Source organism: Micropterus salmoides, unplaced genomic scaffold, assembly GCF_014851395.1.
Source record: "Micropterus salmoides isolate LMB-PRFRI ecotype aquatic unplaced genomic scaffold, ASM1485139v1 Ms_hic_scaffold_13, whole genome shotgun sequence".
Classification (NCBI taxonomy): domain Eukaryota; kingdom Metazoa; phylum Chordata; class Actinopteri; order Centrarchiformes; family Centrarchidae; genus Micropterus; species Micropterus salmoides.
This window is the reverse complement of record NW_024040374.1, coordinates 29,633,965-29,654,948: the sequence shown is the minus strand read 5'-3', so window position 1 is coordinate 29,654,948 and position 20,984 is coordinate 29,633,965. Positions and strand designations below refer to the sequence as shown.

The following is a 20,984-nucleotide window of genomic DNA, read 5'->3' as shown; positions in this document are numbered from 1 at the left end:
TAGGCAATCCAGTGCAAACCTGACACCCTGCCAACATTCTCCTAAAACCTGTAGCAGGAAGAACAAAACTCTGTAATGGTGTTCTCTCGTGAAAATGTTGTTACATGTACACTCACCTAAAGGATTATTAGGAACACCTGTTCAATTTCTCATTAATGCAATTATCTAATCAACCAATCACATGGCAGTTGCTTCAATGCATTTAGGGGTGTGGTCCTGGTCAAGACAATCTCCTGAACTCCAAACTGAATGTCAGAATGGGAAAGAAAGGTGATTTAAGCAATTTTGAGCGTGGCATGGTTGTTGGTGCCAGACGGGCCGGTCTGAGTATTTCACAATCTGCTCAGTTACTGGGATTTTCACGCACAACCATTTCTAGGGTTTACAAAGAATGGTGTGAAAAGGGAAAAACATCCAGTATGCGGCAGTCCTGTGGGCGAAAATGCCTTGTTGATGCTAGAGGTCAGAGGAGAATGGGCCGACTGATTCAAGCTGATAGAAGAGCAACTTTGACTGAAATAACCACTTGTTACAACCGAGGTATGCAGCAAAGCATTTGTGAAGCCACAACACGCACAACCTTGAGGCGGATGGGCTACAACAGCAGAAGACCCCACCGGGTACCACTCATCTCCACTACAAATAGGAAAAAGAGGCTACAATCTGCAAGAGCTCACCAAAACTGGACAGTTGAAGACTGGAAAAATGTTGCCTGGTCTGATGAGTCTCGATTTCTGTTGAGACATTCAGATGGTAGAGTCAGAATTTGGCGTAAACAGAATGAGAACATGGATCCATCGTGCCTTGTTACCACTGTGCAGGCTGGTGGTGGTGGTGTAATGGTGTGGGGGATGTTTTCTTGGCACACTTTAGGCCCCTTAGTGCCAATTGGGCATCGTTTAAATGCCACGGCCTACCTGAGCATTGTTTCTGACCATGTCCATCCCTTTATGGCCACCATGTACCCATCCTCTGATGGCTACTTCCAGCAGGATAATGCACCATGTCACAAAGCTCCAATCATTTCAAATTGGTTTCTTGAACATGACAATGAGTTCACTGTACTAAAATGGCCCCCACAGTCACCAGATCTCAACCCAATAGAGCATCTTTGGGATGTGGTGGAACGGGAGCTTCGTGCCTTGAAATGTGCATCCCACAAATCTCCATCAACTGCAAGATGCTATCCATCAATATGGGCCAACATTTCTAAAGAATGCTTTCAGCACCTTGTTGAATCAATGCCACGTAGAATTAAGGCAGTTCTGAAGGCGAAAGGGGGTCAAACACAGTATTAGTATGGTGTTCCTAATAAGCCTTTTGGTGAGTATATGAAACAATACTAGAAATCTGTGTGAAATAAAGACAAATTTGGTGACGGAAGGTTTCTACAGGACACAAACAAACCAATTCAAAGCCAGCAATTGCTCAGTATTGAGTAGAAAGCAAAACACCACACCAAGATGAGCTACACACTGTCCTCGGCACAAATACTTGAGGATAACATGCCAAAACGCAGACATTTATGAGAGACCAATATTCTTCTGCGATCACCATTCCTTTTACCTGAGTGAGTTTATCCTGTCTGTTATACACTGATATCACAACAGAAAATGATTTCCCGGGCTGTATGCAAAATGACTTGGTTCTTTGTTTGAGGGCTGACTGGTATGAAAATGAAAACCGTGCACGAGTGTTTATAGGCTATTTATGTAAATAACTCACAAACACAGGATGACAAAAGAATCAGAGTGCTGAGCATCATGAATGAAAGGAACAAGCTGAGGGCTCTGTCATGAGGGAAAACAAGGCCTTCCAATAAGGCTGACCTGACATTAACACAGCTAGCTGCCAAAATGGGTGGCATCAGTAGGATAGCTTTCGCAGCAAAGCGCCTTGGTTGAACCACAGAACCAAAAGAACAATGTCAGTAAGTCAGGCAGAAAGTCTTTGGGTACCCAAGCGTAAACAAACATAACCATCACCATGCAGACTGATAGCTTCCATTGGTCCTATGCAGCATTGTAAATTGCTGGGTAGAGTTCACAGGAAATCTGCTGGATTCTTTAACAGTTCATAACAGGAAGAGTGCACTGTTCTTCCAATGGAAATCAAACTAAAGCCTTCAAACCTTCTGGCAATTACAGATGATTACAGTGGCACAATTAAACTCAATTCCATCATGTTTGTTCTCCTCAGTAAAAGGGACACACAGGAGGCAACAGGGTTTATAGGAAATGTGGTCCGAATGAGGGGAGGAAGAGGCACCAACTACACAAAACTGGTGTAACAGGGACCACCAATCAAGTTTGGGCATTTTCAAACTTACTTTTAGCCAATTTGCCCGTCGGCGAGCTCGGTGACCATCGGGCTGTGATCAGGTGTAAATCAGTGCTCGATCGGCGGCCGGCAGTTGTTATGTGGGAACTACTCAATGACGCGTCAAAACGGCTCCCCGACATATTGTGGAGACCAGCGTCGGGTAACAAGAGTCGATGTCAGCCCACGTAGTATGTGACCGCCTGTCAGCGATCAGTCACGTAGTGTGAGCGCCACAACGTCGAGTTGTGTAGTCTGAACAGTACAGCCATAGGTCGACGTAAGTCGTGTAGTCTGCACAAGCCTAAACATGAGAGGACGAGACGGTCCCAGAGCAGCACAGCAGCTCCAGACAGCGACACACAGCTCTCCTGCTTCTACAGCTAACATCGCAACAAAAGCATGTCTTGGTGAACTATAAAGTAAGCCGTTTGTCCGTGGGCAAGTCATTCAACGTCGCCTGACTGACAGGCACATCATGGCTGGAACTGCTGGATAGTGTTGTGTGGCTCATCATTATTTTTGGACATTCAAATACATGTCAAATTCCAATGTAAAGCTAACTTCATCGCGATGCAAAGCGCCGTTCCCTCACCAAAATATTACAGTAAAGTGTGGAATTTGCGACAATAAAATAAACGATACACCATAATTGTAAACGATAGACGTTTTGCTAGATTCAAACAATAGATATCGTCAAATCGCACAGCCCTTTTTGGTATGGACCAAAGCAATCATGCCAAGACCATTAGAGGAAGTCATACCGGTCCGGACCCAATCTAATTTTAATAACAGGTGTGGGAATGTGATCAAAACTTCATCTGACCCAACTACAATGTGTACTCTACAGATCTGAGCTAAACAGCTTACGAAGCCAGGTGCACTTTGCACGCTACGATGCGGATGAGCAAAATCCCAACTGGCAGCTAGACACAGAATGGATCGAGGTCTGGACCGGCAACTCAGTGTGTTGCTTTTACTTAATATTTGGGCAGATGGGCCCTTCTTCCTTTCTCCGTCCTGCTGCAGACACATCCAACCAACGAGTTGCATGAACATTCTCCTGTGGCTTTGCATTTTGGACTGCTTGAATTTATTTCTGTGTCCTGGTAACCAAATAATTAAGGCACAAATGTGACGTCCCAGATTTTAGTCCAGCCGAGGGCAAGACTGTACAGGTCATGTCATGTACAGGTTTTCTATTGGTCTATACAAGATATAGTCCAATAGAAAACCTATAATTTGTAAGCCAGCCGTTACTGGCCGGTTAAAGAGGAGTGACGATTCAGCAGTCAGTGGCGGTATAAAATAATCAAAATGTGAATCACTGCAACCAGAGGTCCTTGACCATACAGTCATAAGTGTGGACAAAACAATATATGGCTGATGGGTCCAATAGTATTCGAGATTAGCTGCAGACAGATACACACACAATGAAACACATGATCCCCTCCTGGCTTGCCTGCAGTAAAAAAAATCAAGCAACAAGAACCAACATCAGTAATGACTGGAAGGTTATTCAAAAGTCATTATTGTGAAAGGAAAAGCTACAAAATCCAAGTTGATCTGAGAGTTACAGATATTTCACATTTTCATGGCTAGGCTCAGAAAACAAATCCAGCCATAGATCACTTACCACAGTAATAAGTCTGTATGCACCACCAGTATGTTCAGTCAGGGCCGTGTACCATGGGCTTAGAACCTGCAACAACAAGAGGTAGGAGACGCCGTTAGAGACTTTTGAATTAGATTAGAGAAGAGAAAAGCATACTATTTTGGCTGTGGAAATCGGAGGTACTGTTGCTTCCAATGTCAAAGGTCACAATCATGTAATAAATAAGAACAGTTATCATGTACTCAGATTTTAGTTTTAAGTTTCACAGAGTTATACAGTGTCTGTACAGGACTGTAAAGAGATCATTTAACACATAAACCTTTTCTCACAGAACTCCAAAAAGGAAGAGGAAGGTCTACTTATAGTACTAAGTAGCAGCAGGGAGAAAGAAAAACAAACACAGCCAGACATAACAAAAGGACATGTAGCATCAGAGACCGTCACAGACATCACTTAAAAGATCTGAAGATGAAAGTTCCATTTGGTCTCATGGAGATTGTGGTGGAGAGCATTGATTTACACGTTACTCCAAAATCTTCCATAGGTGTGAAACTAGGTTGAGATTAGAGCCTGACCGATAAATCAGCATGCAGATATTATCAGCCGATATGAGCATATTGCATATAAATCTGTACTGGTGTTTATGACAGATGATAATTGACGGATCCTTCAATCACGTTATGAGTGTTGTCGTTTAGTTTGTCCACACAGAGGACGCTCTGCAACTCCCCTGTTGGCATGTTTGGAACCACAAATCCACCACAAAACAGCAATCAGCTGACACAATCAGCTACACTTTTGTTCAGTCAATTACCATTTATAAAAATTTTAAACTGTGTATTTTTAAACTTCATTATGTCATGTTATCTAGGCGAGGTCTCATAACTACACGTAACAAATGTTAGGCATAATCTTGACTTTGTTATGCGTTTCAGAAAAAAAGAAATTTAAATTTTAGAAAGATTTTAAAATCAAATTAAATAAATATCAAAATTGTTATCGGTCTTAAAACTTCCATACAGGTCGGGTTTTTGTTCTAGACTAGATCTGGTGACTGTAAAGGTTGCAGCACTTTATTCAAATAATTTTCAAACTCACCAAAGCATTTCGTGAGCCCTGGTCCACAATACTGCGTTTTCGTTTTAAAACTGAGAACTTTTGCTACGTTTGCACCTCCCGTCCCGACTAAAATGGCGAAAACAAAGACCTAAAAAGCAGAAGTTTGAAACCGCTGCCGGCCTCGTTTTTCGTTTTGAAACTCGGGAGGGCATTTTAGTGCAGCCGGGCAAAAACGGAGGACTTTAGAAACAATGACGCAGACGCTCACTCTCGGCTCTCTGATTGGGTCTCATAATTCATGAAAAGCAGAAACACAATGCTACTGACAGTGTTTTTGACTTGGTATTTTTATCAAAATATTTGTACCGTGCACCTAACATTTATAACATGTACACATGTACTGTGCATGTCGCCGTTAACTTTGCGATGACTCCCAGTCTGTTTTCTGCCGCCACAGCCACTTTTAACTCCCGTTTTACATTCAGTGACAGTCCCCACTCGTTATTGCTCCACGCTAGATAAAATCTGGTGCGGTTCTTCGTCTGTATTTACTTTATTCTTGTGTAACTACGGAAGAGAGAGACCCTCTGCTTCATGTTTACATGCCTCGTGTACATTAAAGGTAACTAAATGTGCGTTTTCAGTCATTTTTCTGTAGACACAGACCAACTCTAAAATGCAGCTAAAACGCTGGTGTGGATGGGTAAAAAAAATAAATAAATAAAAATACTTAGTGTGGACGGGGGCCTCAGTGAGCCCTGGTCCACAGAAGCATATCCATTTGATTGTTTTTCCTACTCTTTTATTCAGGTTTTTCCTACAATTTGTCCCTTGTCTACTTGGAAGGATCTTTGACCACATTTCTTTTATAAAATGAAAACTGCACAAGATATCAGACAGTCTGGATCTTTTCTCAAATTTGGTATATTTGTCTTCACCAGCCTGCTAATGCTCTCAGACCTCAATACTTTTCTACTGTTCCATTTATTGACAGTTGGTGGTGGGTAACGTGGCAATAAACGTGGCAATATCTCAAAGGGAAGAAGAGGGCTGCAATCTAGCAATCAGATATTAACAACCCTGGTTATAACGCTTTAACAAAAGCTTTGCAAATGAGGAAGAACACCAATTTGCCAGTGTAACGAGACATGTTCACGGTCTGTTCCCACATTGGTAAAAATGTAAAATAATCCCTGACAAATGCCATCAACTGAAAGTAAAACGTTCAAAGCATTAACCAGCAATACACAGGGACTGAATGGTCGGACCATGTGACTGACACTCATTCAGAAGCCTGAACAAAGGTTCACCTCTTCAGTCTGAGTACAGAGGGAGACAACAAGACACCTTTAGCGCATGTTCACCGCCAACATTTACGGGCCCTCGTAAAAGCAACACCTGTGTAATGTAAAGCAACTCATTGCAAAGAGCCTGTAATCAACACTGCCTTTGTGAATCCTACAGTGGTGATGCTGTGATCCAATTCTGTGATAATTATTAAGGCTGCAGACTGAGGTGGAGTGTTGCTGATTGTATATTACTGGAAACTGCACTGGAAATTAACAGTAAGATTTCTTTTTTCAGGCTCTTTCTCCTGGCTCACTGCTTCCTTCCCGATTTCCCCTGACCTTGATTCCTTCAGTGCCTCTTACCGTTTAGTCTCTGCTGCCTCCCTCTACAGTGTTGGTGAGGCTGTGGCAGAGGCTGCACAGCAAAGGGAGAGATAATGTTACCACAAAGAAAGCAGGAATAGCTGGGTGTGGCCAGAGAAACACTTAAGTGTTGAAGGTTGCAGAGGGTTTGCTAGAGGACATGGCCCTGGTATGGCAGGAATGAGGTTTGTAAGTAGTACGCTGGTATCAAGATGGTTATCTCTCTGATCAAACATGAAATACTATCTCTGCCTGCATCAGTAGTAGCTGAGGGTAGGCTTGCCACAGTAATATTTTAACAAATAACGCAGAATTAGTTCATTTTAATATAGGCCAATATAAACAACCTATCCCCCTAACCCAACCAGTGCTGCTGCAAGATAAAAGTTCAAAAGAAAAACACTGATGCACTGCAGTTTTTTTTAGATGTGCACAGTACTGGTAGATTTAAGAGGACACCAGAAGTTAATAAAATATGATTTTTACCCCAGAAAAAATGCACCAGTTCAAGTGAGCAGGCAAGACACCTAAGCTTAGCACAGTTGGCACTTTACTTTGACTTATTGAGATTAGGGAACTGGAAGACCAGCCAGATTTCTTTTCACCCAGCACAGCTCATTTAAGTATCAACATATGAGTACATGTCAGTTTTTAGCTAGTTTGTTTATCAGGCCATGAGGACAGGTAGGTGGGGAGAACCGAGAGTGTGTGTGTAACAAGTTAACATTGAGCACAAGCTCTGTATCAGTATTCTTAAAAGCTGTCATACCCAGAAAACACCTAATAGGGCTTCACTATTTGGAGAAAAAGTCATATTGCGATTATTGTAGACAATAATGGTATGAGTACTTACTTGATTATCAAGTAGGGATTCAGCGATTACCGGATTTCACTATTAACCGCACTTTAAAACGTCACGGTTAATTCCACTTAAAGGCTCCGCTACACCGAGTGGTTCTGTTGCACGGAACCAAACTGTGGCAACTTGCATAAAACAAAAACAAAGTTACAGTAGCGGTGCACCAGCGTAAGTGTCGTGCTTATCAGAGTCTACTGTGCACTGGCTAAAATACGGCAGAGGGGCCAAACTGTGAAGCTTTATTTCCACCAAAGAAACGGATGAAGTCGGCAGTGTTTTTAGGGGCCTATAATGAGCAGAGCACACAGAGAGAAGAGCGTCATAAACACGGCAACTGCGATCAATCCCAGATCCTGACCGTAGAGAGACAACCCTATCTTTACCCTGTGAAACATGACACCATTCCATCAACACTCAAAAGGCATACACTGAGATTGATTAACTCGATACACAGATTATGTAGGTAAAATGGCATCCTGTCTCCTCTATTATTGTCTGTACTTCACACATTTTTACAAATGCACACGTTTTTCAAGGCCTCTGACATGAACATACTCCATTTGGCACAGAAATGTTGAGTGTAAGCCCTCAGGTTTGAGCAAGCTGCATCAACAGGTGTGGTGACGCTCAGACTAGCCTATCTAGCTGGCAACAATTTACTCATTATTTATTTCATTACAATGACCACTGTAATTTTCATAGGGCACTATGAACACAGCACAAAGTCCTGTATTTTATAGCTTGCCGCAGGGCTGTGGATTTCTACTGGTCAAACAGAGGCAGAAGAACCAATCCACCAGAAACCATGCCGTGTTGTGTTGTGAGGCAATTTGGGCATAGTTACCACAACACTGCAGGACCAAGTGACCCACACTGTTTCGAAAAATACTTTTCCCCCAAAAACAATCACAAAAGGAATGGCTGTAAAATGATTAATACCATTTCTCAGAGTCAAAACACCCCAAATGTACTCATTTTATAAAAATCAGGACCAATAACATTTAAAAAGTCTCAAAGAACCATATCAGTTAATTATTTCATCATTCATGTGTGCAATGAGCCAATGGGAAGTCAGCTGACTTGGCTAGAGGAAGTCATATGTCCTTAACAATCTAGAATGGAGAAGGACTCTAGTACGCTCTGTGGGCCCCAAAATGCAAAGACACCGGCCGATACCTGAAAAACATATTTGGAGTACGCGCCCAGTGGATAACTTTCCTTGGAATGAATTAGGGCTGCAGCTGACAATGATTTTAGTATTCGAAGATTCTATAGATTATTTCAACAATTCATCGATGCGTCGTTTAAGAAGTACTTTTGCTTGGCAGCTAGGCACCGCTGCCTCCCCCACATCAGACCAACAACCAGACAGCTGCTTTACAAACACAAACATCACCCGAGTACAAGGTATACTAAAGGCTCGTGCAGACGACACGACTTTCAGCATCGGCCGCAGCGTTCACACAACACAACCTGCCATCTTGTGACGGGAGTCTTGAAGTCGTCATGGCGTTCACACTACGGCTGACTGATCGGTGAAAGGGGATCACACACACTACATGAGCTGACGGCGGCTGTGTCACCTGACTCAGGTCTTCAAACCACGTTTTATCAAGAAAACTCTTGACTGTGAGGTTACAACTCGCGGCCCAAAAAGGAGAACAACAAACGGAAGTCTGTACATTTTCAGCTGAGGTCTGCGGCTTACTTTGGCTAGCCTTCAACTCAACAATCAATCATGATTTCAGTTAAATGCTAAAGTTGCTGTTACTGTTACGTTGTCTGTGGTCCGCTGGCAGAACACCAGGGCTTTCTGATCAGGTGCCGTCGTGCTGTTGCCGAGGCGACATAAGTTTCGTTTTACGGTGGACAGACGGTAACATTACAGAGCTGTTGTGTTCTGTAGCTTGAAATCATCCCATACTTTGGGCACTTTCTTCTTTGTCCCTCGTTATTTTCTCTCTCTTCCTCCACTTTGCAAATAGCGCCTATAAATCCCGTCTATGCATTTTATTAAATCGATTTAAATCGATGAGTCGTTTCAGCCAAAGAATGAATAGGCCACCGCCTTGGAACACATTACCTGTTTTTTTCCTAAGACCAGTCTATGAGACAGACAGCTTTCTATTTAGCTTGTTTGCCAAGCTAACGTTGATTATACAGGGTACCCCCAGGATTCTTTTCAAGACCTTTTTAATACCACCTAGGGTGAAATTTAAGCCCGAGAAAATTCTTACAAAGTTGACATGAATTTAATAAAATATTTTATTAGAATACATTAACACTCCACAGTCCGGAGCGTAAAGCTAAACACTGACGTAAACAGTAACGTTACATTATAACATCAGTCACACCAAACGGAGTAAATTATAAAGTCACACACATAAAAAGTGTTTATTTATGACGTTAGAGCATTTATTTAATCCTACTGAAGGACAAGAACAAATTTAAGACCTCAGTAGATGAAATTTAATACTTAAGGCCTTATTTTTGGAATATGAAATTTAAGACTTTTTTAAATACTTTTAAGGCCCCGCGGGTACCCTTTTGTATAAAACATACAGGATGACAGACTGAGGACGGAACAGATTAAATTAACCCTTTCTACATGTTTTGTATTCATAAACTGTCTTTTTACTTTAAGGTTTTATTGCACGTACTTAAGAGTAATGAGAGAACTCTAAATTTCCGATGACTGACTTTTCTCCTTCACATAACCTTTAAAGAGAATCACAATGCATCCAGAACAATTTTCATATTATTAACATAACCAAGCCACAGCTGTAACATCACATGTTCCTAAAGACATGAAATCTCTGCTCCCGGGTGAGGAGCTTATGGACCACAGACCTTTCACTCAACAACAATGCCACATCATAAACATGGGTCATATCACTAAGTACATGTTAACACTACAAATCCATGATGAGATCAGTCTTCTTTTAATGCTGGCCGATCCAAAGCCATACGAGACAAGCCCAACCAAAGCATAGATCCATCAGATTTAACCCTGCATTACAGATAAACACATCAACGTCTAAAGCAGCACTGAGCCCTGCCTATCCCTGATAATAATGCAATACAATACATCAGAGCGCTGCAAGGATCCCATGACATTTAGCTGGAGTTAAATACACCTCTACTCTCTCTCACATGAGACTACATAAGTGACACCCAATCTGAGGGGAGAAACCCTGCCAAGTAAAATACTAAATCAAAGTCACAGAGAGCTTTTTAGAGGCTGAGATAGGATGTGGGACATTTTGGGCTCTTAGCAATGTTTTATTTACAAGATTTATATTGCAGTAAAGCTGAACTATATAACACAGCATGCTCATGATCTGGTACTACTTTGGATATCATTGACATCGGCTCTGCAAATTCCATGTAGTTTATACCATCAGGTTGATAGAAAAGGAAAGAATCAATAATCAATAAAATTAGAAAAACAGACAGAAGCTAAAATTTCACTGTCTGTTTAGCCTTTCCAAAACCCAAAACACATGAGCAAAAGTGTAAAAAATGGATTAAAGCTTTGATGTAAGCGTTAGCATTAGTGGTGTAACGGGTCATTGGTTGGTCCATGATATTATCTGAACCGAGGCTTTTGTGATCCCGTTGCACCCCTAGTTAGCATGCATGCCCAAAAAAACATTGTTACACATTCCATAATCATAAAGAGTTACTGATTACAGTGTTTCCCCTAGGATGGAGTTATAGCAGCGGAGGTGAAGCAAAATTTTTGCCTGAAACCCCAACACAGCATGTCTCAGCAGTATTGCTCGTCTGTCCGTGAGCATGCGATGCACATCAGAATAGTTTAAAACTTCAGTGTTTTCCCAGCGGGTCCTCCCCCAAGAAGATTTTACATTTTCCAATAACAAATATGTAATTTCACATCACACTGGGCCATTATTTTCACTTTATGTCTGAACAAAGAGTTGGAAAAGCTAGAGCAGATAATAAATAACCAAGAGCCAAAGATCAGTCTACTGGGGAGGAACTACAGATTTGGGGAAAGTTATTTGGTTGGTTCTGATGCTCTCCACTGTGATTTAACATTTATTGCACAGCATGTTTTGGACATCACCCCCTAAAACCCTGTTAATGACCTCAGAACAGTTGTTCATGTTTGCCTTTTGTGCGCAACACGAGAAACCTACTTCCCTTCTGACGTGCATTTTATTTGTACATTAAAATCCAAAAAGAAACGTCTCCTCATTAACTTCAAAGGACTAGTTTGCATCACTAATTAGCTTTACTAACCTCAGCTCCTCCAGTCACCTCCGTCCTTTCTTTTCCAAAACCACTTTTTCATCTGAAAAATAATTGAATCAGTCTGTACAGGACAGAGCTGCAGGCTACGTCAGTTTACTTTCAGATTGTAACTGATGTTCTCAACATTGGACAAGTAGGCAGTAATAAAAAACAGCTACCAGTTACTTTCTATTGAGCTAATGTTAAGTTACATAGCAGCCAAAAGAGGCAGCCTGCTGTTGAAGCGTCCCTGCTCAGCTCAGTCTGAAGGGGAGGAGGGATGTTAGCTAACTTAGCGCTAAAAGGCTTCACTTTTTCAGCAGGTGGGGAAACAACAGACTTTTCTTGGTCTTGAGAAGCCGACGCACGGTAACCAACACCGTACATTTACTGCCAGAATATTTTCCTCCGCTCGCGTTCACTGTCACTTTCTACCGCTCGGACAATCAAACACTCGCTACGCACCTCCCGATTCCTTATAGGAGTTACGCTGCTCTTATAACACCATCTGTCACGTAGATGTTTTGTACAGAACGATGAGGGGTGGTGCGCCACTGCTGAATGCATATAGGGGAAACGCTGGATTACGTACGATTAAAAAGCCAATTTAGGACTGCCCCAACCATTGTGTGGAGGCTGGTCCTGGATGCTACCATATCAGAGTTAAGGCTGCTGTGCTGCTCTGAAACTCATTATCCAAGACAGTGTTAGGTTTGACAAAGTCATTCATTTGTCCTCATAACCTTTCCTTTTTTATATTATCGAAACCTACAGCTGATAAAATCTGGTAGCAACAGTAATCATGTCAACCAGCAAGATCGAAGGTTGGTGTCTAGAAACACCTAACTTAGTTTACTTGTGAAATCAAAAACCTGTTGTTAAACAATTTCTGCACATTTTGAGCGTAAATCTGCCACCATTATTACTGTAAACTACTACTATGACCCACACTAGATTAGGAAGCTTGCCCTGCTTAGCAGTACAAGAAATTGTACAAGAAAGTGAAGTTACTCACTAAAGCAGAAAAAGCAGCAGATAAGGAAACAACACATTGAGCAGGAACAAAGGTAGCAGGCGTGCACAGATAACAGCAGGCCAGCTGTCATGGCTTCAGATATCAGAGGACACTCTTCCACTGCACAGGCAGAATCACTAATCTGAGCACACGGCCCCTTTTAGAAGCACGGGCACCAATTTTACAGGACTAGCGGTTCTGACGTCAATTTGACAAAGCTTGTGGTGAAACTACTTCAGTTACAAATTTCCAACCCTACAACAAATGTGTTTATATTCTGAGCAAAAGCAGTGCCTCTTCTTGATTTTGCCTTGTGATAAAGTTGGAGGTTGAATTTTAAATAACTCTGTGTGGTCTGGTTTGAAAGAGAAAGCAGCAGAACAGAAACTGGCCGAAAACGATTTTTTAAAAGTCTGACCTGATGACTCAACAAAAAAAAAAAAAAAGGTGCTCCAGTTCAGAGCTTTTCTGTATAAACAAAACCCAACTGAAAATGAATTGCAATATAACATGGTTCAGTGTTCCCACAGAATTACCCAGTCTCTTGCCGTTTCTCTCTCCCTGTATGTGGCTGCTCTGTTGACCTTCTTCATCAGCAGTATCTTTTAGAAAGTTGTCCAAAAACTAAAACAAATTTTTTCACCCACAATTGTGTTTTCACAGCAGCTGTGTGGAGGAGGCTTGTTGTTAATGTCATAGCATGTCGAAACGGTCAAGAGAAACATGGTACTGAATGGTATGGAAATAGGGCTGGGCGATATGGCCAATATCACGAGAAACAAATCATATCAGTCAATATCATTATTCTCGCAATATGTCAAATCATTATTTCTTTTAAGTTTAATGGCAGATTTTTACTCCTGAGTGAAAGTTGAAGTTAATGACAAAGCTCTTCAGCAGACTGTGCTGACAAAATCAGATTTTAACCGTCTTTTTAACTTTTTAAAGAAGTGTGGAAAGTCCGTTTTTTATCTCTGGTCCCATTCCCACAGTTGGTCGCGGTGCTGCCCGCTTCAGTAGACTCCTTGGCCTCCTTTAACTTTAATCTTTTCTGGCAAAGAATGTCTCTTTTTAAGACAGACGGACTTCACCCAAACAAACGGGGTTCAGAAATGTTAGCTGCTCACATACAGCATGTGGTGCGGTCCTCTCCCCTCAGGACTTACGTGAATGACTAATCATTCATGCAGCACACCTGGACACACCACCGCTCACTGAACATAACTCTGGCTCACTGCCACGAACAACTGTCTCCACCTGCTGGCATGTAAAGCCGTCTGCTCCCAGCGCTGTTCCAAAGACTTCTATTCCTGTCATCATCACGCATAGACCAGTAAACCGAAATGTGCACATCCCACACAGAAATATTAGTAATCTTATAAGGATTAGGACAACTGCACCAACTCCAGCACCCAGAACAAACTGATTTAAAATGTCTCTCTTCAATGTGAGATCACTTTCAAGTAAGACTTTTATCTTAAATGATTTTATCTTGTCTGCAAATCTAGATTTTATGTTTTTTACTGAATCCTGGTTGCAAATGAATGACTATAGCCAGCTAGCTGAACTGTGTCCGCCTCAATATGATTGTTTTAGTCAACCGAGAGTCAGTGGTCGTGGTGGTGGGCTAGTGAGCGTGTATAGGAAAAATTTTAAATGTCATCAAGTACGCTGTGATGAATTTAACTCCTTTGAAGTTCTCACTCTTAAACTTGGAGGGCTGCAACCTGTCATATTTGGAATAATTTATTGCCCCCCAAAACCCCTGGAGGATTTTTATCAGAACTTCCAGAATTTTTATCTACTCTGGTTTTAAATTATGACAGAATTGTTCTTTGTGGCGATTTTAATATTCATGTTGATGACCCCACCAATGTTAATGCAACTGACTTTTTAAATATGGCCACTTCTTTTAACTTCAAACAACATGTCAAAGGGCAAACACATAACCGTGGTCATACACTGGACTTGGATTTTACCCTGGGTGTCAGCATTTCCTCTGTGGAATTAGTGGACATGACCATATCTGACCACAGATGTATTGTTTTTAGCTGCGATTTGCCTGTTACTCATTCCGCCTCACCAAGCTCTGTGTGTTCTCGTATCTTTAATGAACAAAGTGTTTCAAAGTTTTGCGCATTCTTTCAGAGCCAAAGCCAACACCTGTCTGAACAGCAACAATCTGGTCGATCACTTCAATCATATCTGCTTGTCGTCACTAAATATTACTGCTCCTCTAAAGGTTAGGCCTACGTCTAAAGCTAGTAAGCAACCCTGGATAAATGACAGCATTCGTAGCCTAAAAAGGGAATGCAGGAAAGCAGAGCGCAGATGGAAAAAATCCAGTCTCCAAGTCCATTACCTCAGTCTGAAGGATTTATTAATTAACTACAATAACATGGTTAAGGATGCGAGAACACACTATTTTTCTGAACTCATTACTACACATAAACACAATCCCAGGTTTCTGTTTAAGACTGTGGATCAGCTGGTAAACCCAACCCCTCCTTGTGCCTCAGCTGGAAGAAATGATGACTGTGAATTGTTTTTATCTTATTTTACCAATAAGGTGGTGTCAGTCAGAGCCTCTATTACCCCCGTGGCCTCTTACTCAGAGGTTCCTCACCAGCAACAAGAGAGTTTTAACCAGTTTTATCCCATCGACTTGTCTGAGCTTTTAAAAACAGTATCACAAATGAGAGTGTCCTCCAGCCCACTTGATGTAATACCTACAAAGTTTTTACTGAAAGTAATAGATTCTGTTGGGCCCCATTTGATCTCTGTTTTCAACAGCTCCCTATCTACTGGTTGTGTCCCTGATTATTTTAAAACAGCTTGCGTGAACCCGCTTTTAAAGAAACCTGGTTTCCTCCCTCCCACAAAATTTTAGACCAATTTCAAAACTGCCTTTTATTGCAAAGATTCTAGAAAGAATTGTGTCCAAACAGCTGCTCACTGTACTGGAAAATAACAAATTATTTGAAAAGTTTCAGTCTGGTTTTAGGAAGTACCACAGCACTGAGACTGCCCTGCTTAAAGTCACCAATGACCTTTTAATGTCTGCTGATGAAGGCATGTGCTCAGTCCTACTCCTGGACCTTAGTGCTGCTTTTGACACCATTGATCACAACATCATGTTAGACAGACTGAGGCACTGGGTGGGGATCTCTGGTACTGCCTTTCATCCTACCTGTCAAATAGAAAGTTTTGCGTGTCTGTAAACATCTATGTCTCTTCGTTCTGTCCAGTTAAATATGGTGTGCCTCAGGGGTCGGTCTTAGGACCCATTTTGTTTTCCTTGTATCTGCTTCCCCTTGGACATATTATCCATAAACATGGCATTTCTTTTCATATTTATGCTGATGACACACAAATGTACTTGCCCGTCAGATCCACAGACCCTGGAATGCTGAGTTCACTTAACAACTGCCTTTGTGAAGTTAAAAAAATGGATGTCAAATAATTTCCTCCAGCTGAACTCAAAACAAAACAGAAATCCTGGTCATTGGGTCCCAGCAGATGGCATCTGCTGGTTCCCTAGTAAATCACATTAAGCCTGTTGCACAGAACCTTGGTGTCAGGTTTGATAGTAATTTAAATTTCGAGCAGCACACCACAAACTTGACTTTAAAATTTTATTGATCACTGTTAAAGCTCTTCATGGCCTCTCGCCTTGTTATATTTCTGACCTTTTAGTCCCTTACGCACCAGCACGTACCTTGAGATCCTCGGGCAGAGGTCTGTTGTCTGTTCCAGAGTCTCGACTGAAAACTAAAGGGGACAGAGAGTTTGCTGTCAGGGCCCCGAGGCTCTGGAACAGCCTGCCCGAGGAAATCAGGTCGGCTGGGTCAGTGAACTCTTAAGTCCCTTCTTAAAACATACTTTTATAGGAGAGCCTTTCCCGATCTTATCTGGCTTTATTTTATTCTATTTTACTTATTTTATATTTATCTTAAACCTTCAATCTTTTCAATGTTTTCTTGCTTGTATTGTTGTCTTTTGGGTATTGTGTTGTTGTCTTTGCACTTGTTGAAGCACTTTGTAACTTGTTTTTGAAAAGTGCTCTACAAATAAAGATTATTATTATTAAATTATTCTTTATGGTCAGAACATGATACAGACACTTGCCAAACTGTGGATCACTTTAAAAATGTTTTCAATGCCCGAAAGCTCCAGAAATCGCAGACAGAACTGCAGATGCTGACAATAAAAATGCACTAAACTGTAAAACGCGGAATATCATGTAATCTCCCAAAAGGTTGATGCAATTTTCTTTTTAAAAAAATCAGGAGTTTCCCAGCATTCTAAGCATTTTTTCCCCCACACCCACGAAGTTGAACAAACACAAAAACTATGTTTTGGTATTTTCAGTTGCTACTTCTGTCCTCTCTGCATCAGTGTTTCATTGAAACACCCCTCTCTTATCTGTCAATCTCCCATTTTTCCCATGATTCTCCCGTATTTTAATGTTGTCTCTCGGCATCATTCCGTTTCCAGTAAATATCCCGCATTTTTAACCTTTCTAAAAATTTACAATAAACCACTGGGTTTATTTGAAATGCTTGACGATGTGAAAGTAAAGACAACAACCTACAGTAATTCTTCTGAATAAAAGGTTATAATTATTGACCAGTTAGTACTTAGCATTAATAAATTATGAGACCAAGAAGGATGTAGAATGTTTATTGAATGAAAACCCACAGCAGTGTTTCCCCTATATTCAGAGGACCCCCCCACCCCACCCCCAAACACCAACCATCCGCATCCAAGGCTACGGGACACAAACACTGAAATTTTAAGCAATTCTCATGTGAATCGCTTGCTCATGGACACAACAGCACTGCTGCTGAGACATGTTGTTTTGGGGTTTTCCAGCATGCGCACTATAATAGTGGTAAACTAAGAAATTATAACGAATATAGTAACTATAAGTAATATATTTACATTATACTAAAAGTACACTATGGAATTAACATTGTACTTTTATTTAATGGGGGCGGGTTTGCCTGAAAATATCCCTCATATTCAAATACCAATATTGACGGGTATGACTCCTCTCTCTACCCCCTGAAAGCCCAGCGACAGTACCTACTCTACTACTAAGAAAAAAATCCAATTAAGAATGAGCCTTAGAGAAAAGAACATTTTACTTGCTTCCAGTATTTTTCTTAGATGAGCAACAACACTTATTAGTGCTTCAATCACACAGTACATAAAAAATGGGTTTTAAATAACAGTGACTTTTTATAAAAGTATACCTGTACTGCTGTTTGCTGCACTGAAAGTTTATTAAAATTGTAACATCATTGAATGTATCAAATTGAAATGTAAATTCTACTTTCAAAAGTCTACTATACTCCAATTGGCTAGGACCAGTATCACTTCAGTCACACTGAACATCCACAGTGACACTCTACTGACTAAATCAAATGTGTTTGACCAAAACAGACAGAGTCAGCAGCAGGGATGGAAATTAATGCCAGCCACCCGCCAAATGCGGGTGGGTTTTCCGTTTGGCGGCCTAATGTTGAAAGGCTACCCGCCTTAAATATATTCAGTATATAATTTCTATTTGATGGTAATTGGCAGCAGAGCGGCGTTCTTGTTGGTGGTGTGGTGAACTTAAATTTGTCCCCGATGTACCAAGGTATCTAAAATCGTGTAACACACGGATTAGGGGCATTCATTGGTTGTTTATGTTCTTTTCATGTTACTTGTGTTTGATTGGCGTAGATTTGTAAGGGCTGGGCGTTAGGGGAGAGGCAACAGGAGTGAGTGTAGCCGCTTTCATACGCAGATCAGCGCGGAAAGAATATCTGCATATGTCGCATTCGCTTATTCATACAGAACAAAAGTTTGCAGCTTTATCCCGCAACCATCTGTGCTTACACATAGCGGTCCGGCTTTACAGAAACCAGTGGCGTGTTGCGGCGTGTCGGCTGTGGTTTTCACAAACACATCGTTCCGTCTATCGGTCTCGTGGCTGTCACTAACTTTCCCCACTCAGAGGCGGATTAAATCTGCTCCATACCTTTCATCAAGTGCAGCAAGCCGGCAGATTGGCACAATACCCCCTTGACATAATTCCTTATTATCTCAATTAGGACGGCCTACCATCATGGCAGGTGAGCTAAAAAGTTAATTTCCACCCCTGGTCAGCAGTCCACAGTTCAGCACTTCACGCTACAGCATCAAATCTGTACCCACAGTGCAGCTGTGGTGTGGCGTTCCTGTGTCGGCGGGTCAACCCAGTCATGGCAGCTGCGGAATGCCTACCACCACTTTGTCTTTCTTTCTGGCAACACGGGCTGTATTGGGGCATTACCACCAGCCAATAAGTAAAGTGAGCAATAACATCACACTTTTCTATCAAACGCAATGCTCGGGGTTCAGTCACACTTGCGACAAAAAGCTGACAATTTATAGCAAATTATTCTACATTTAGATTAAGCAGAAAAGGCCCTACTCTTTGAGGGAGAGCTCAAAGAATCTGAGCAGTGACAACGATTGTGTTGTGAAAACTTCTCCATTATTAAACACATATGAATATTAAATATTACTTAAATGAAAAATATTAAAATAAAGCACAAAAAGGGGAGGGTGGGGTGGGATGGAGGGGGCTGCAGCAAACAGCAATTGCATAAGTGCTTCACTGGAGTAGTGAGAAGTATAGCCTACATATCTGACTGGCCAGCGCCAGGTGAAGTTGGACTACACTGCGGCATAAAGTGAGCTGATGCCTTTCTTTTTAATATCTGCAGCAGCACCCTTACTGTACTAACACAGTAGTCTCATTAAAACGAATGAGGAGGCTGCGTTATTTTGAACCAGTGCTATTCATAGTTTTCAGTCACGTGACATGCGCGGTGACCTGGAGGGCAAAACAGACCAACACTGCCACTCCCCCGTAGAGACGCCGCAAAAGCAGTCAAATTTTAGTTGGATCACCTTTCAATTTAAGAAAAAAAGATATGAACACAAACTGCAAGTTTTGGGCATTTCCGATCCATACAACGTTACAGCATCCGCAGCCGCATTTCTACTGTTACAAACTGCCAGGTGCCTGCCGCCGCGTGACTGCAGTAATGTTTACTTTTACCTTCTGGGGAATCCCTCACCTAATACAGCCCAGGCTTGTCTCCTCCTCCATTAGTAAATCCGAAAGCACAACCACCATCCAGCATTATGGCAACGTAAAAAGTAAAAACTCAAAGTAACAGTGAATCACTTGCATATTAGTTGGCAGGCAGCGGAAAATAACGTCTTTTTTACCCTCCAAGGGACTGTTTGCCTTGGAATGTGACATCACATGAAAACTATGAATTGTTGGTATAAATACGGCCAAAATGTGAAAAAATCCAAGCCTGACCTCATCTGTAGCCAGTAGGTAACAACAGGCTCTCTGCTTGCTGGTCCACACAGCAAACAAAATCACACAGCTCAAATTCAAGGGCTGCCGATCTTCCTTGGGCAAGCTAATGAACTCCAAAGTGTGTGTGTGCATGATTAGTTTCTTTCAACTGATGAGCAGCTGACACCTAGCATGGCAGCCTCTGCCATCAGTGTATGGCTGTGTGTGAATGGAGTGAATGTCCCATGGAGAGTAAAGAGTGGCTGTAAGACTAGAAAGGCGCTATGCAAGTACAGTCCATTTACAATTACCATTCAAACACAAAATGGAACTGCCCCAATCTCAACAGTGTAGTTGACTTTTTGCAGAAGTTTTGTGTTTCCTGAATAATCTTTAACCAAGTTGGATCCATCACTATTAACTGAGCAGTAATTCACTGTTCATTTTGGGTTATCATCAGTCCCTGTATGAGGTGATACATTCTACTGGAATATCTCAGATGATCCAGTACCTCTAATTTATATGGTCAACTAAACTGTGATTTGGGAGTTTCCCTGAGTTTGAGGCAGAAGCTGCAGGGTACGAATAACCTTTGGTCTCTCTGCAGCAGAGGGGAAGAGGGGCCGCAGGCCTGTAAACTTGAAAGCCTTGTGGGTAAAGAGGGGGAGGGCCACCGGGAGCACAGGCACATTCTTCACAATGTTGAACTTGACCCTTCGGGTTGACACACACACACACACCACGTGACTGCTGTCAACTGTGTGTGTGCGCATGCAAGCAGCCCAGAGTGTGTATGCAGTATGTGTGTGTGAGATTCTAATATTATCTTTAAACCTGTTTGAGCATTTAAATCTTCA

General features: G+C 41.7%; 1 protein-coding gene across 1 annotated transcript in view; it reads right to left on the bottom strand.

The window, feature by feature from the left end:
- The window catches only part of tbl1xr1a (tbl1x receptor 1a), a 50,719-nt gene that overhangs the window by 24,316 nt on the left and 5,419 nt on the right, over positions 1-20,984 (bottom strand). The window contains exon 2 of the mRNA XM_038716828.1: positions 3,956-4,021. The gene's annotated coding sequence lies outside the window, so the exon portion shown is untranslated. The remainder of the gene's footprint in view (positions 1-3,955; positions 4,022-20,984) is intronic.